Source organism: Dasypus novemcinctus, chromosome 10, assembly GCF_030445035.2.
Source record: "Dasypus novemcinctus isolate mDasNov1 chromosome 10, mDasNov1.1.hap2, whole genome shotgun sequence".
Classification (NCBI taxonomy): domain Eukaryota; kingdom Metazoa; phylum Chordata; class Mammalia; order Cingulata; family Dasypodidae; genus Dasypus; species Dasypus novemcinctus.
In genome coordinates this window covers 29,390,161-29,408,579 of record NC_080682.1, presented here as the reverse complement: position 1 = coordinate 29,408,579, position 18,419 = coordinate 29,390,161, and the positions used below count along the sequence as shown (strand labels likewise).

The 18,419-nt window shown below is 38.9% G+C and overlaps 1 pseudogene; it reads right to left on the bottom strand.

The window, feature by feature from the left end:
• Positions 1 to 12,780: 12,780 nt before the first annotated feature.
• LOC111766097 (olfactory receptor 5F1-like) lies at positions 12,781 to 14,024 on the bottom strand (annotated as a pseudogene).
• Between the last annotated feature and the right edge of the window lie 4,395 nt (positions 14,025 to 18,419).

Genomic DNA, 18,419 nt, shown 5'->3' with positions numbered 1-18,419 from the left:
AATATTTTGTGAAGCTTGAGAAATCCGATTTTCGAATCTGTTTTCGGCGTCACAGGCCGGGCTTTAGATCTGTACTAGCAAAGTGGCTGCGGTGTAGAGGCGCCCTCTAGTGGCAGAGGTTTGGAATCACAGGACGGGAGCTGTCTAAAAGCTGAAGTGAAATATACTAATGAGCCCAGCTAAGTAAATGAATTGCAGGGTTCAGTCATAATATAGAGTTTGCGGATCTGACTTCCCCCTAAAGGCTGGCACCCAGCTGAGGGGATCCCTGAGGGCTGTGTTACACTGCGGGGCTCCCAGGCTTCCTGTAGACCAGATTGGAGGGTGCCAAGTCTGAATTCCCTAAAATCTGGTGGCCCACACCACAGAGACTCACATCTCCTGAGACCTCAATATCTCAGACTTTCCATCCCTGAATCCATCACGCACTGAGGTCCATCTGAGGTCCTTAAATGCCCTAGCCTTCAACGTTGGCGTTCTTTCCTTATCGTTTCATTTTCTTTTGTTTTTATTTTCATTTTGACTTATTCTTTACTTTTTTCAATTTCCTGATTGCTAACACCGCATTATCCCCGAGTCTTCTCTCACAGCGTATCCCCCAAAGTCTTTCTTTTACTCAGTTATTTAAGGCTTTTTTTCGTGGTAGGTGCTGTGAAGTGGGTGTTTTAATTCTGGGTTGTGCATATCTGTTTTTTTTTTTTTTCTTTCCCCTGTCTGTTCCCCACCCCTTGCCCATCCCCTTCTACTTTCTTCCTCTCGTCCCTTCCCCCCACTTTCTTTTTTTTTCTTTCTTTCTTTTTCTCTGTTGTCTCTCTCCCTCTTGTCCCTCATATTCTACTTAGTTTATTTTAACTCAATTATAAAATAGATGCGGCAGGAAACACCTCACATTCGCTGGGGTTTTCTCATTCTCCACTGCCTCATTTCTGTGTGAACTGATTTAGCCTACCTGCACTATCCTCTTTCCCCTACATCTTGATATCCGCCACCATCTACTGGCTCTCCCATATTCCACCTCCCACCTCCCTTTCTTCGATTCATGAAGGGTCTAAGTCTTAATTTCTAATACCTATGTTTTGTTTTCTGTCTGTTATCCACTCTTGAAACTATTACCATTTTTTTTCTCTTTCCCTCTCTCACGAAATCAATAGCTTGTTAGCTCATACCATAATCCTTCCATATTCAATCACCTACCTCATAATAGGTACTCTACCTACTGCTATAACTCTACACAATTTACATAAATCTAACCTCCATCCCAGATCTCATATTCTTGCTTTGTTAACATATATCACCAATATTACTTTACACTTTTCCCTTGCTTACACAATTGCCTTCCCCCAACACTAATACTTTCCTTTAAAGTGAACTTAACCAACAACAAGAAACTAGAATAAGAAGAAAAAAGTGACAAAGAGAAGATATAACACCTATGCAAAAATAATAGCTAATTAACCTCCAAGAGGAGACAAAGAAGCTAAGGAACTGATTAAATCCGTCAAGATAAAGAGATGACCAGAAAGCAACAAAAATCTACAAACCAAACCAGTAATCACATGGCTGAATCCAATCAACAAACCAATAATCACGAAGGGGAGCAAAACTTGGCACAAGCAATGAAAGATCTCAGAACATTTATCACCGACAAATTTGACGAAGTAATGAAAGAGGTTAACAACATGAAACATCACTTGGAGGGGAAATTGCAGACATACGAAAAAACATAACAGATATGATGGGAATGAACACCACAGTTCAAGAAATCAAAAATACACTTGCAGCAAATATCAGCAGACTAGAAGAGACAGAGCAGAGAATTAGTGATGTGGAAGACAGTACTTCAGAAATCAAACAGATAGTAGAAGGGATCAATAAGAAGATAGAAAAAATCCAATTAGGATTTAGGGACCTGAATGACAATGCAAAACGCTCAAACATACGTATTATAGGCATTCCAGAAGGTGAAGAGAAGGGAAAGGGGTCAGAAGGAATGTTGCAGGAAATAATGGCTGAAAAATTCCCAAATCTACTGAAAGAGACAGATGTACATATCCAAGAAGCACAGCGCACTCCACAAGTCATAAACACCAACAGGCCCACCCCAAGACATATACTTGTCAAATTATCCAATGCTCAAGACAAAGAGAAAATCCTAAAAGCAGCAAGAGAAAAGAAAACCATCACATACAAGGGAAGCTCAATTAGATTAAGTGCTGATTTCTCTTCTGAAACCATGGAGGCAAGAAGGCAGTGGTATGATATAGTCAAGGTACTAAAGGAAAGTAATTTCCAACCAAGAATACTCTATCCAGCTAAATTAGCATTCAAACATGATGGAGAGTTCAAAATATTCGCAGACAAACAGAAACTGAAAGAGTATACCAACAAGAAACCTCCCCTTCAAGAAATTCTAAAGGGAGTTCTACAGGAAGAAAGGAAAAAACAGGAAAGGCAGAGTTGGAGGAGAGTATAAGACCAACAACAACAACAAAAAAGACAAAAAAAATATATAAACAAAATATGACAAACACAAATCCAATCAAAATATGGCTAGCACAAATAATTCCTTGATAGAAATAACACTGAATGTCAACGGATTAAACTCACCTATCAAAAGATTCAGACTGGGACATTGGATAAGGAAATATGACCCATCCATATGCTGTCTACAAGAGACATATCTTAGACCCAGAGACGCATGGAGACTGAAAGTAAATGGCTGGAAAACAATCATACAAGCTAACAATAACCAAAAAAAGGCAGGAGTAGCTATATTAATATCAGACAAAATAGACTTTAAATGTGAAACAATTGTGAGAGACAAAGAAGGATACTACATTTTAGTGAAAGGGAAAATCTGTCAAGAAGATCGAACAATCATAAATATCTATGCCCCTAACAAGGGTGCCTCTAAATACGTCAGGCAAACGCTGGAAAAACTAAGTGAAAGAATAGATACATCTACAATTATAGTGGGGGATTTTAATACACCACTATCAACTCTGGACAGAACATCTCAAAAGAGAATCACCAAAGAAACAAAACATCTGAATAGTATATTAGAGGAGCTGGATCTAATAGATATATATAGATCGCTACACCCAAACACAGCAGGATATACATTTTTCTCAAGCGCACATGGATCATTCTCCAAGATAGATCATATGCTAGGCCACAAAGAAAGGCTGAACGAATTCAGAAAGATTGAAGTCATATAAAACATTATCTCTGACCACAGTGGAGTCAAGCTGGAGATTTGCAAGGGAGAGAAGCCCAGATTTCACACCACGATTTGGAAATTAAACAGCACACTCTTAGAAAAACAGTGGGTCAAAGAGGAAATCTCAAAAGAAATCAATGACTACCTTGAAAGAAATGATAATGATAACACAACATACCAAAATTTATGGGATGCAGCAAAAGCAGTACTGAGAGGGAAGTTTATAGCCATAAATTCATACATCAAAAAAGAAGAAAGAGCAAAAATTGAAGAACTAACTGCACATTTGAAGGAATTAGAAAAACAACATAAAGTAACCCAACAGGAAGAAGAAGGAAGGAAATAACAAAGATAAGAGCAGAACTAAATGAAATAGAAAATAAGAAAGCACTTGAACAGATAAACAAGACCAAGAGCTGGTTTTTTGAGAAGATTAACAAAATTGACAAACCTTTAGCAACACTAACAAAGAAAAAAAGAGAGAAGATGCAAATACACAAAATAAGAAATGAGATAGGTGATATCACCACTGACCCCACAGAAATAAAGACTATCATAAGAGGATATTTTGAAAAACTATATTCCAACAAAAATGACAATCTAGAGGAAATGGACAAATTCCTAGAAACACATAAGCAACCCATATTGACAAAAGGAGAAATTGATGATCTTAACAAACCAATCACAAGCAGAGAGATAGAATCAGTTATTAAAAATCTCCCAACTAAGAAGAGCCCAGGGCCAGATGGCTTCACAGGTGAATTCTACAAAACATTCCGGAAAGAACTGACACCAATCCTGCTGAAACTATTCCAAAAAATCAAAACAGAAAGAACATTACCCAACTCCTTCTATGATGCCACCATTACCCTAGTACCAAAGCCAAACAAAGACATCACAAGAAAGGAAAATTACAGACCAATTTCTCTAATGAATCTAGACGCAAAAATACTTAACAAAATACTTGCTAATCGTATTCAACAACACATTAAACGTATTATACACCACGACCAAGTGGGATTCATCCCAGGTATGCAAGGATGGTTCAACATAAGAAAATCAATCAACGTAATACACCATATAAACAGATTGAAGGAAAAAAATCACATGATTATATCTATTGATGCAGAAAAAGCATTTGACAAAATACAGCACCCTTTCTTGATAAAAACACTCCAAAAGATTGGAATACAAGGAAATTTTTTGAACATGATAAAGAGTATATATGAAAAACCTAAAGCCAATATTGTTTACAATGGAGAAATCCTAGACTCCTTCCCTCTAAACTCAGGAACAAGACAAGGATGCCCACTGTCTCCACTCCTATTTAACATTGTCTTAGAAGTACTTGCTCGAGCACTGAGGCAAGAACCAGAAATAAAAGGCATTCAAATTGGAAAGGAAGAAGTCAAAATTTCATTATTTGCAGATGACATGATCCTATACATAGAAAACCCTGAGAGATCTACAACGAAGATTCTAGAACTCATAAATGAGTTTAGTAAATTGCAGGTTATAAGATCAATGCGCAAAAATCAGTAGCATTCCTGTACACTAATAATGAGCAAGATCAGGAGGAAATCAAGAAACAAATACCATTCACAATAGTAAATAAAAAAATCAAATACTTAGGAATAAATTTAACTAAAGAGGTAAAGAACTTATACACCGAGAACTATACAAGATTGTTCAAGGAAATCAAAGAAGACCTGAATAAATGGAAGACTATTCCTTGTTCATGGATAGGAAGACTGAATATTATTAAGATGTCTATCCTACCAAAACTGATCTACACATTCAATGCAATCCCAATAAAAATCAATGCAGCCTTCTTTAAGGAACTAGAAAAACTAACTATGAAATTTATTTGGAAAGGAAAGAGACCCCGAATAGCCAAAGACATACTGAAAAAGAAAAACGAAATTGGAGGAATCACACTACCTGACTTCAAAACATACTACAAAGCTACGGTGGTGAAAACAGCATGGTATTGGCATAAGGAGAGACACATAGACCAATAGAATCGAATTGAAAGCTCTGATATAGAACCTCACATATACAGCCACATAATATTTGATAAAGCCACCAAACCCTCTCAACTGGGAGAGAGTGGCCTATTCAACAAATGGTGTCTGGAGAACTGGATAGCCATATGTAGAAGAATGAAAGAGGATTACCATCTCACACCTTATACAAAGATCAACTCAAGATGGATCAAAGACCTACATATAAGAGCCAAGACCATAAAAACCTTAGAAAGCAGTGTAGGGAAACATCTACAGGACCTTGTAATAGGAAATGGATTTATGAATATCTCACCAAAAGCACGAGCAGCAAAAGAACTAATAGATAAATGGGACTACCTCAAAATTAAAGCCTTCTGCACCTCAAAGGAGTTTGTCAAGAAAGTAAAAAGGGAGCCCACACAGTGGGAGAAAATATTTGGCAATCATATATCTGATAAGAAACTTATAACGTGCATATATAAAGAACTTCTATATCTTGAAAATAAAAAGATAAACAACCCATTTAAAAAATGGGAAAAAGACTTAAACAGACACTTCTCCAAAGAAGAAATACAAATGGCAAAAAAGCACATGAAAAAATGTTCCAAATCTCTAGCTATCAGGGAAATGCAAATTAAAACTACAATGAGATACCATCTTACACCCATAAGATTGGCAGCTATGAAAAAATCAGAAGAATACAAGTGCTGGAGAGGATGTGAAGGAAGGGGAACACTCATCCACTGCTGGTGGGAATGCAGAAGGATCCAACCGTTCTGGAGGACAGTATGGCGGTTTCTCAAAAAACTAGCCATAGATTTGCCATATGACCCAGCAATACCACTGCTGGGTATATACCCAGCAGAACTGAAAACAAGGACACAAACAGATATATGTACACCAATGTTCATAGCAGCATTGTTCACTATTGCCAAAAGTTGGAATCAACCCAAATGCCCATCAACAGATGAGTGGATCAATAAAATGTGGTATATACACACAATGGAATACTACTCGGCTGTAAGAACAAACACACTACAAACACATGTGATAACATGGATGAATCTTGAGAATCTTATGTTGAGTGAAGCAACCCAGACATTGAAGGACAAATACTACATGACCTCAATGATATGAAATAAACAAGCTGCCTTGGATAGCAAGAGACTGAACGATAGGCTTACAAGAAATCGGAGGGTGGAGGAAGGATATGAGCCGATGTCTGCAGGGGTGGAATTTAAGATGAGATAGTGGTAAGTATGAACACAAAGAAGAGATAAAAGGGGGGCAAGAGGTTGCCTTTGGTTGGGGCTTTACGGGTTTGAGGGTGGCTGGGGAGGGACGGATGGGTAACATTGCCCAAAAGTGGGGGGAGGGAGGGGTAGCATACGAACACAGGAGAGGGTCAGGTGTTGGTGGAGAGTAAAATGCCAAGAAAATCATATCAAAATATAATAAAGAGGGTTACCTGTATAGAATGCTCGGAGGGGAGGGTCTGATGCAGAATGGGCTCCTGGGGAATGTCTAAATGCTCATTCTGCCAGAGTGGGTGTCACCATGGGGTAGAAACCCAAGTAGTAAGAGTGGGGGTGGACCCACATCCTGGGGAGGACTAATGCCACCAAATAGAGGGAACTGTATCCCTCGAGAGAAAGGGTGGCTCCCAGGGCATTGGGGCAGTTGAGCAAGTTAGGCCCTGAACACTATTCCATCTATCTCTGGAAGTGGCTCCTCAGGAAACGGAGGTTGGCTGTCACTGTGGGCACCAAGGTGGAAGGGAAAATGGACGTTAAATGTGTGGAACCAAGGTAAATGGGGGGTAAGAGAGGAGTTTCTTGAGAGTACACAAGGATGGATATAAAACATGTAATATTTCACCATAACATATAGGAGATGACAGACTGATAATTTCAACCATAATGTAAAACATAGGATAACTAAGAATGTAAAGAACTGTGTATCCTAAAGTATGCACCATAATGTAAGCACAGATGTCACCTTGTTAGAAAGCTAATGTCTCAGACTCTGTACATCACGTTAAGTAAATATGATGTGAATAGGGTGTAAGAGTATCGCTGTGGAAGGAAAAAGGTTTTGTGGTGGATGTATGGGAGTGCTGTATATTATATATATGCATTGCTGTGGTCTAGGACTCCTGTGAAGAGAAGCTGAATAATTAGGGGGGAAAAAAAAAAAAGGATGTAGAATTTTTTCAAGTCAACATTCTCTAAGTTCTTTATCTAACTTTATCCAAGTTCTTTATCTAACCTTTAAATCCATCGCTATATGCCATTCCCTAGTAAGGGACCATGACATTATATTGGGCTTCAAATTTCGGGGAGTTCTGGATCACAGAGTGTTTCAACAATGGCAATGGAGGGATACTGGTATGGGATACCAATAACAGGTGATATATGGCTGACAGGGAGCTGTACAGAACATATGTCCAGGGTGCATGGTAATGTTTGGATATACTCATAGTGGCAACAATTAAAAACCACAGCAGGGGGGGTACTGGGTTCCTGGCCAGTGGTGCTCTGTCGTGGTCCCTAGGGGAGCAGCGACAGTCTCCCAGGTACAGCGGCGGGGACCGGGAGGGAGTGAGGGTTCAACAGTGAGCCCCTGATGCTAATGACTATGCTTGTGAGCTGATAAGCCTAAAATAAGAACAAGGCCTAGAGCAACATTGTGCCTGGGAATTTCCTCCTGTCAGCCTTCATGTTACTCAAATGTGGCCAGTCTCGAAGCCAAACTCAGCATGTAAATGCAATGCCTTCCCCCCAGCGTGGGACATGACACACGGGGATGAGCCTCCCTGGCACCGAGGGACCACTATCAACTACCAACTGATGATGCAACTGGAAAATGACCTTATACGGAAGGTTCAACGTGGATCAGCAGAATATCCCTGTCTACATAAAATAACATGACTTTAAAATGCTGTTTGACCTAAAGTATGGGGGAAATGGAAAAGAGAAATGAGTTCATATGGCTACGAGTTTCTAAAAAAGAGTCTGGAGGCTGGCAGAAGGATTGCCCTCATGCACAACTGAGCAGAGTCAGAGAGACAGATAAAGCAGATACAACCCCCAGATATCGGTTCCTTCGAGGGCTAAAGAGACCCATGGGAATTATGGTCATGGCCGATGGAGTTAACTACCAGGTCAGATGGCCCCTTTTTGGAACTGGTGTTTATGTGTGATGAATCTGGACTCAGATGGGATCTTCCTTCATAAGACTTTCATGCTAATGTGCTGGAGGTGCAGTTAATGTTGGGGTTTAAGATATATTTAGGGGATTTGAATCTCTGGACTGACAATGTGATAGCCAGGTCCTGAGCCTCAACAGACTCCAGCACCTACAATATGATTTATTGGACTTACCACACTCAGCTAAGATGGAGTTGAAGAAGGACAACCACCACACCATGGAGCCTAGAGTGATTACAACTGAAAGTGGGAGGATTGCATCCAGTATCCCTGTGGAATCTGAGCCTCCTCTTGACATAGAGGTGCAATGGACACAACCAATCCGATGTCCACATAGAAGAGGTGGCATTGGATTGGGAAAAGTGGACATGGTGGCTGATGGGTATGGGGAAAGGCAGGAAGAGATGAGAGGTGGAGGCGTCTTTGGGACATGGAGCTGCCCTGGATGGTGCTTCAGAGGCAATCACCGGACATTGTAAATCCTCACAGGGCCCACTGGATGGAATGGAGGAGAGTATGGGCCATGATGTGGACCATTGACTATGAGGTGCTGTGGTGCCCAAAGATGTACTTACCAAATCCAATGGATGTGTCATGATGATGGGAACGAGTGTTGCTGGGGGGGGGGGGGGAGAGGTGGGGTGGGGGGGTGGGGTTGAATGGGACCTTACATATATTTTTTTAATGTAATATTATTACAAAATCAATTTAAAAAAAGATTCAAAAAAATAATTAGTAATTTCTTATTACTTTTAAGAGTAAATTTGTTTTTTATTAAATAAATAATTTAAAACTTTCAGAACATTTTTCATGAATAATAAGCAAGAAAATGTGAAGATTAAAAATACTATTTTACAAATGATTACTTAACAAACCATCCAAGTGTCCTGAAAAACACATACATTTGATGAATTTAAAAGGAATCAATGTCACTAAGTGGTAACAACTTCCAAAATTGTTTATATTTGTAAACGTTGTAAATGAGGCTAATTAGGCCTAGGAGAACTGAACTAGAGCAGAAAATATTGTCTCAAAGTAAAATAAGTCAAACCCCAAATCTCAAAATAACTGATTTCCTTTAAAAAGCCCTTTCTCTTCCTAAGTTTTACAAGGAAATGGATATAATATTAACATATAATGGTGCACTATTTTGGTTATTCCATTAACACACACCACACAATGTAAGTGAAATTTCTATATGTACCTCAATATTAATAACATTTTCATTTAATATTGAGATGGATTTCAATTATTTTTTATTACCAATTGCTGGAAGTCTTTTACAAAGAGGAAAAACCATGAGCCAGTAAATGTGGGTCAAAGACAACCTAGGGCTCTTGTGAAGAGAAGTTCAATAATTAGGGAAAAAAAAAAAAAGAAAAAGATAGGATGTAGAATTTTTCCAAGTCAACACGTATTCTATATCTAACCTTTAAACCCATCGCTCTGTGCCATTTTACTAGTAAGGGATCATTACATTATATTGGGCTTCAATTTTCAGGAAGTTTTGGATCGCAGAGTGGTTCAACAATGGCAGCAGAGGAATACTGGTATAGGATACTATTGACAGGTGATATATGGCTGACAGGGAGCTATACAGGGCATATGTCCAGGGTGCATGGTAATGTTTGGATATACTAATAGTGGCAACAATTAAAAACTACAGCTGGGGGGGTACTGGGTTCCTGGCCAGGGGTGCTCTGTCGTGGTCACTAGGGGAGCAGCTGTAGTCCCCCAGGTGCAACGGTAAGGACCAGGAAGGAATGAGGGTCCAACAGTGAGAGCATGATACTAATGACTATGCTTGTGAGCCTATATGCCTGAAATAAGAACAAGGCCTAGAGCAGCACTGTGCCTGGGAATTTCCTCCTGACAGCCTTTATGTTACTCAAATGTGGCCAGTCTCAAAGCCAATCTCAGCATGTAAATGCAATGCCTTCCCCCCAGCGTGGGACATGACACCCGGGAATGAGCCTCCCTGGCACGGAGGAATCACTATCAAGTACCAACTGATGATGCAACTGGAAAAGGACCTTGAATTGAAGGTTCAATGCAGATCTAGCAGAATATCCCTGTCTACATATAATAACATGACTTTAAAATGCTGTTTGACCTAATGTAAGGGGGAAATGGAAAGGAGAAATGAGTTTATATGGCTACGAGTCTCTAAAAAAGAGTCTGGAGGCTGTCAGAAGGATTGCCCTTATGCACAACTGAGCAGAATCTAAGAGACAGATAAAGTAGATACAACCCCAGGTATTGGTTCCTTTGAGAGCTAAAGAGACCCACGGGCTCTATGGTCATGGCAGATGGGGTTCACTGCCATGTCAGATGGCCCTTCTTTGGAGCTGGTGTTTCTGCGTGATGAAACTGGGCTCAGATGGAATCTCTTTTCATAAGACTTTCATGCTACTTTACTGGAATTGTAGTTGGTGTTGGGGTTTAAGATATATTTAGGGGATTTGAATCTCTGGACTGACAATATGATAGCCAGGCCCTGAGCCTCAACAGACTTCAGCTCCTACAATCTGATTTATTGGACTCACCTCACTCAGCTAAGATGGAGTTGAAGAAGGACAACCACCACACCATGGAGCCTAGAGTGCCTACAACTGAAAGCAGGAGGATTGCATCCAGTATCCATGTGGAATCTGAGCCTCCTCTTGACATAGAGATGCCACAGGCATAACGAATCCAAGGTCCACAGAGAAAAGGTGGCATTGGAGTGGAGTGGGAAAAGTGGACATGGTGGCCGATATGGTTATGGGGAATGGCAGGAAGAGATGAGATGTGGAGGCGCCTTTGGGACTTAGAGTTGCCCTGGATGGTGCTGCAGGGGCAATCACCGGACATCATAAATCCTCCCAGGGCCCACTGGATGGAATGTGGGAGAGTATGGGCCATGATGTGGACCATTGACCATGAGGTGCAGAGATGCCTAGAGATGTACTTACCAAATGAAATGGATGTATCATGATGATGGGAGTGAGTGTTGCTGGGGGTGGGGAGTGGTGGGGTTGAATGGGACCTCATATTGTTTTTTTAATGTAATATTTTTACAAAATCAATTAAAATTACCATTAAAAAAAAAGACAACCTTTGAACAATTTTTTAAAATATTTATTTTATTTATCTCTCTCCCCTTCCTCCCTCCCTCCCAGTTGTCTGTTCTCTGTGTCCATTTGCTGCGTGTTCTTCTTTTTTGTCCACTTCTGTTGTTGTCAGTGGCATGGATATCTGTTTCTTTTAGTTTTGTCATATTGCTGCGTCAGCTCTTCGTGTGTGTGGCACCATTCCTGGGCAAGCTGCACTTTCTTTCCCGCTGGGCGGCTCTCCTTATGGGGCGCACTTCTTGCATGTGGGGTTCCCCTACGTGGGGGGCACCCCTGCATGGCACAACATTCTTGCGCACATCAGCATTGCATGTGGGCCAGCTCCACATGGGTCAAGGAAGCCCAGGGTTTGAACCATGGACCTCCCATGGGGTAGAAGGATGCCCTATCCACTGGGCCAAGTCCGCTTCCCGTCAACCATTGAACATTGATCTAGCTCCTCTGGAAAAAGATTCCAATTGAATTCTTTGAAGCAGCTGAGTATGTGTTTGCATAGCTCTGTGTAGGTCTGAAGGTGACTTTTGTGTGTGTGTGACAGTCTGTGAAAGAAAGGGAAAATAGAGACTGGAAAGTTTGAGGGGAAGAAAAGGAAAATAAAGGTGAATTTTATGTGGTACTTTCTAAATAGGAAGTGATTTTCCTGGTGGCATATTTTTGCACAAACTAACATTTATTCTTTCATGAATGTATGTGCACATTGTTCAGGAAAGAGAACTAAAAGTTGAGGAGTTTAGAGTTGTCATAAAACTATAGTCCTGAAATTTTATTTAACCATCCTCCTCCAGGAGATATAGCAATATATAAAAAAGGAAAATCACATATTACTATAAAGCATGTCTGACATATTTTACATATGTGATAATCTTATAAAGGTGTAAAGAAATACATAAGGAAAAAAGTAAGTGGCTTATCTAAAATCTTTGATAAAGTTAATTTCATGTGACATTGCAACTTTTGTCTCTAAACACTTATGCCTCTTATTTTTGCAGGCAAGATTTTGTTATAAATGCGCCCTAATTTTTGAATGCCCAGGGAAGATATAGAATAATTATAAGAGAATTACCCTTGGTCAATTATTAGCATGGTAATCCACAGTAGCAATAATTGGATGCAGATACTTAAGTATTAATAGAAAGTGTTTACTTTGAAAATATTGTAATAAAAACCTGCATGCTTAAACTAGGGTTTGAAAGTTAATTAAAGACATTAGTTCAGAAAACTGACCAAAAAAATCACAGAAATGAAGGGATTCTTTTCCTGGTAATTACATTCCATAAAGCTTTCTTTACTTCTTTATTCCTGAGGCTATAGATCAGGGGATTCAACATGAGGATACCCATTGTGTAGAACTCAGAACCCACTTTGTCCTGATTCAGGGAATAGCTGGAACTAGGTTGTGAGCTGCTATTCCAAGTTAGCAACCCCTGCTGTGGGCTGCTATTCTAAGTTAGCAACCCCTGCTGTGGGCTGCTATTCTAAGTTAGCAACCCACAAGGACCGGGCGGGCTTCCACGGCTCGGCGGTGAGCCCCTAGGCCAGCGCGTAGGCCTAGGTTCTCCAGGCGTGGGGGACACGTGGTAAAAACCACGGAGACAGCCTGTGAGAATGAGCTAGTCTACTTTATTGCGGAAACACACTTGATTATATAAGGTTGGGTCAAGGGAGGGGTAGGAATTGGGGCGGGTAAACTACGGGGCGGTAGTGGATAGGCGGAACTGTGCAGGCAGCTATGAAGTAGGCGGTGATTAAGAAAGGGGGCAGATTATGAGTTGGCTAAGTGGACGGGACTGGCGGGAAGGATAGCAACGGCTGGAAAAGGGAGATAACAAAGGCTAGGAGGAGGGGTGAAGGGAGGCAGCAACACTAGGCCTCCATATGTATAGATAGAGGTGGGATAGAACAGCATGATAGCCATTATGTGGGAGGCAAAAGCTGACAACCCTTTATGTCTCCCTTCCCCTGAATGCATATGAAATATATTGAAGAGAATGTAAGAGTAGGAGGTAAGAATCACCAGGAAAGACCCAGCCATATTCGCACCAGCAAAAGAAGAAACAATGATTTCACTCATGCTTATGTCAGAGCAAGAGAGCTTAAATAATGGAGGGCTGTCACAGAAGAAGTGATGGATAACATTGGAACCACAGAATGGCAAACTACTTACATAACTTGTGTTAACCATGGAGTTCAGCAATCCCACTGCAAAGGCCTAGCTTCCATCCTAAGGCATACTATCCTGGACATGACAGTCATAGGTCATTAACCCAAAGAGGATGCATTCAGTTGTTGACAAGGCAATGAAGAAATACAACTGCAGAAAGCAGCCAGCAAAGGAGATGGTTTTCTTCTCTGATAATACATCTACTAGCATCTTTGGGGTATTGGTGGAAGAATAACATACATCCACAAAAGACAAATTAGCCAAGAAGAAATACATGGGTTTGTGAATTCTGTAAATTCTGATTAGGAGAGTCATCCTAATATTCTCCAGAACTGTAAGTGTGTAATCTGTTGTTCCATGGATTCTGCCAGTCCCAACAAGATGAAGTCTGTCAGTGAAGTATCATCTTTTTCTGGCCATTTACTACAAACGTATTTAATTGAAACTTTGTATTAAGTGCAAATATTTCCTTCTTCAAATCTTTAGAGGTGTAAGTAAAATTGTTAATAAGGATATACACAAATTCATGAAAAACTACCTAGATTAACATGGCATAGTAAGTCAAATGACTGAATTAGATAGAGTTTAGAAGACACATGGATAATGCATTTGATTGAAAAACAATGTCTGTATTGAATTTGGTTTATGAACTTCCCGAATCACTGGTCTAAGTCCACAGACTCAACTTGAAATTTCACAAATTTAACTTACATTTTTCTCCACCATTCTCTGAAAAAGTATGTGGCTTTAATTCAAAGACATCATTTTTTTGTTCCATGAATATCACTCCAGAAAACATTCACCTCCAAAGTTTATACGTTGTTCTGAAAATCTATCATGCAAAACCCAAGTAGTACATTTTATGACAGTTGTTAGGTAGGTAATATTTTGTTTATCATTAAAAATGTTTTGTTTTAATAAGAATCAAACACTTGTTTTAATTATGAGGCTGGTACACTTACATATTAATGCCATGTAATAGAAGATTTGGTATCTATCCAACCCAGTTAATAGAAGTTACAAATCTCTGTACCTTTCCTTTCAGATAAGTGCATTACCTCTGTGGTCTACTTTCTTTTTTATCAGAAGTTCTCAGTTGGAGACTGAAAAATAAAAAAGAAGTAAACTTCATCTTCATTATCTTCATGTTGAATTACCAATTTTTAAATATTGAGAGACTGTCATCAGTAAATATACTTTGCAGCACTTTAATTTGTTGTTCTTCAAGAAAATCGGGTGTCTGTGGGAATTAGATAAAGGTCCCAATTATAGAGTCAAGTCTCTAAAGGCAAGAACTCCAGTCTCCAAAGAAAAAAGACATGACACTGAGCAAGTGTGAATGTATTTCAAAGCTATTGCAATCAGAAATTATGTTAAGTTTGAATCAAACCTTTTTCTGTTTGCTGTTTAAAGTAGATTTAATCATTTTAATTGCTCTTATATACTGTCTTTATCAGAAATTTTAGCTTACCAAGAGAATACATAGCCCTTAGTCAGTGGACATGTGTATGTGTCTGTCTATGTGTGTGTCCCTCATTTTGTCTGGGTAAATTTCATAATCAATCTAGGTTTGTTCCTGAGTGAAATAAATATGAAGTAGAAACTACCAAATATTTTTGACATAATGTTCAAGAAATACTGTTTTGTGAATAATCAGGAAAACAGGTAAGCACAACTAATTCTTTGTTATTATTTTAAAATTTGTTTTATTTTTTGTAATTACTAGCTGTGATTATGGTCCTTATACTGCAGATGAAGCCAAATGTTTGTCTGGATCAAATTGAAAAGTAAAAGAAGCTGAAATAAACTATATTGGATATTCATATGCAAGGAGAAAATTTTCATAGAAAACTCACAATGCGTCAGATATCATATTAAGCTCTTCCATTTAAATTCTCAATTAATCCTCTACACTACACATTGTGGATGGCAATATTATTTTCTTCATTGTGCAGATAAAGAAATCAAGGCTTAATGGTGTTAAATGACTTTCCAATAGACAGACTAAGAAAGGAACAATTATCTTGAATACAATCTTAAACATCAAGAATTAATACTTTGCTACCTACCACGTTAACATAATAAAAATATTAAATCAAGATAAATACATTGTGAAAACTTCCAGGAAAATGGCACTAGAGTAGGTGGTCAGAGTCTGATTCTCTCACAGAAAAAGTGGAGAGGAGACAGGGACGTATCTAAAGGAACTGCTTTGGATATAGATAGAACAAGAAGGTCTCTAAGTCATCTAGGAAGGTACTGCAAAGATAAAGAAGCCAAAGGAAAACCATGAGTTGTTCGCCCTTGTGGCTGGAAAGGGTGCATATATCCTGCCCTCAGGGCAGGGCAAGAAGCCTCAGGGGAGCCTCTGACTCACTTCTGCCGAAGACTGGGAGTGGGCACTCTCTGGGAGGAAAAGGGATCTGACAGAGGGTAGTGAGTTTGGCCAGCTGAGCTCCCATTGACTCTCAGAAGGGAACCCAATTCAATGGGGAGAGGAGAGAGGATCTACTCAGGCAATGCTGTCATGCCCAGCCAACGTGGGAGAGAGAAGAACCAGATTAGAGAGGGGGCAAGGACAGATGCCTAATCAGCAGTACTCTACCAAACTGTAGAAGTCTAAAATGCCTGAGGGAAAGGCTTTCGAAGCCTATTTAACTTAAGGAGACAATTTAGCTCAATGGAGGAACTCCTGCCTTGCATATATGAGGCCCCTGATTGTATGCCTGGGTCTCTTCAGACAAGTGATCAAGAGAGTGTTCCACTGGGTTATTAGGCATCCGGCTGGTACCTTATGACAGGGAACATATAGACATTCTTTTTGTTTTAGGCTTTCTTGGGTCTGCTATTTTTTTAAATTAAAAATATCCCCTTTTTTTCCTTATCTTACTCACAAAAATGCAGGCTGCAGTCTGCAATGTAATTGACAGATGAACAACAGCAGCCCAAGAAGCTCCTTAAGGGTCTAAGAGGGAAAGTTGTTTTTCCTCTTTTTTTTTTTTTTTCCAATGTTGCTATTGTTTTATTTCTGGTTTGTTGTGTTTCCCATTTCTTTGCTTTCTCCTCTTTTTTTTTTCTTTTACCAATTTTTTTGACCTATGCTATTTCTTTTCTTCGCTTCATTTCTCTATCTTCTGTTTTCTGTTTGTTTTTTTCATTCCACCTGTTTTGTTTGGTGTTCAATTTTCTTTTTTGTTGTTTTTATTTCTCTCTAATTCATTTTTTTCTCTATTTTCTTTTTTTTCCCACTTTTTCTTTTTCTCTCTTCTCAACATTCCTGGTGAGGAATTAGTTAATTCCTTCTATATATTTTTCTCTAATTTGTTTCTCAATTCATTTTTTCAATTCTACATTTTTTTGTCTTTTTCCTCTGTACTTCTTCTGTTTTTACACTTATTATTTATTTTCCTAGGACTTGTATGGCTCTCTTCAGCCTTTTTAACTATTACTACTATTATTCCTTTTTCTCTTCTTATCTCTTTCCTTTTCTTTCATCCTAATTTTTTTCCAAAGGAACATAGACAACAGCAAGGAAATAGACTTAGAGTAATGAAGTGTGCAAATAAAAACCACACACACAACAACAACAAAATAAAACCCTAGAGTAGAAAGAGAATCTAGTCAACCAAATAAACCCATTAGATAACCAGATGCCTAGTCACCAGCAAAAATTTACAATCTATATTAACAAACAGGAAGACATGGCCCAGTTTAATGAGCAAACTAAAAAATAGGAGGAGATATAGACATGGAACAACTAATCAGGGATGTCCAAACAAATATAATGAATCAAGCTAATGAAATAAAGGAGGAGATTAGGATATTAAGAGGACACTGGGAGAACATACTGAAGAAATTGCAAATATGCATAAAAATATAACATATATGATGGTGGTGAATGGAGCGACACAAGAAATCAAAAATATGCTTGATGCATATAACAACAAATTTGAACAGGCAGAGGAAAGAATCCGCTAAGTGGAAGACAGTACATGTGAAATTTGAGATTGTAAAATAGACAAACAAAAATATTTTAAAAATCCAGCAGAGACTTAGGGACTTGAATGACAACATGAAACACAGAAACATACACATTATGGGCATCTCAGAGGGAGAAGAGAAGGGAAAGAGGGTCAAAGGATTGCTGGAAGAAATAATGACTGAAAACTTCCTAAATTCTACTGAGGGACATGGACATACATGTCCAAGAAACACAACAAACCCCAAACACTATAAATCCTAACAGGTCTAGCCCAAGACATATACTTGTCAAATTGCCCAATGCTCAAGACAAAGAGAAATTCCTGAAAGCAGCAAGAAAAAAGAGATCCATAACATCAAAGGGATGTTTGATAAGATTAAACACTGATTTCTCATCTGAAACCATGGAGGCAAGAAGGCAGTGGTATAACATAGTTAAGGTGCTAAATGAATACAAAGCTTCCAGACAAGAATTCTGTATCTAGCAAAAATAGCATTTAAAAATGCCAAAATATTCACAGATAATGAGAAATGAAGAGATACTGTCAGTAAGAAACCTGTACTTCAAAAAGTATTAAAGAAACACTGCAATTGAAAGGAAAAAGCTGGAGGAATGTATAAGAATAACTAAAAAATTAAAAAGAAAAATAAAAACAACATATGGCCTACATAAACCTAAACAAAAAAATATGGCTAATGTAAGCAATTCCTTGACAATAATAAGATTGA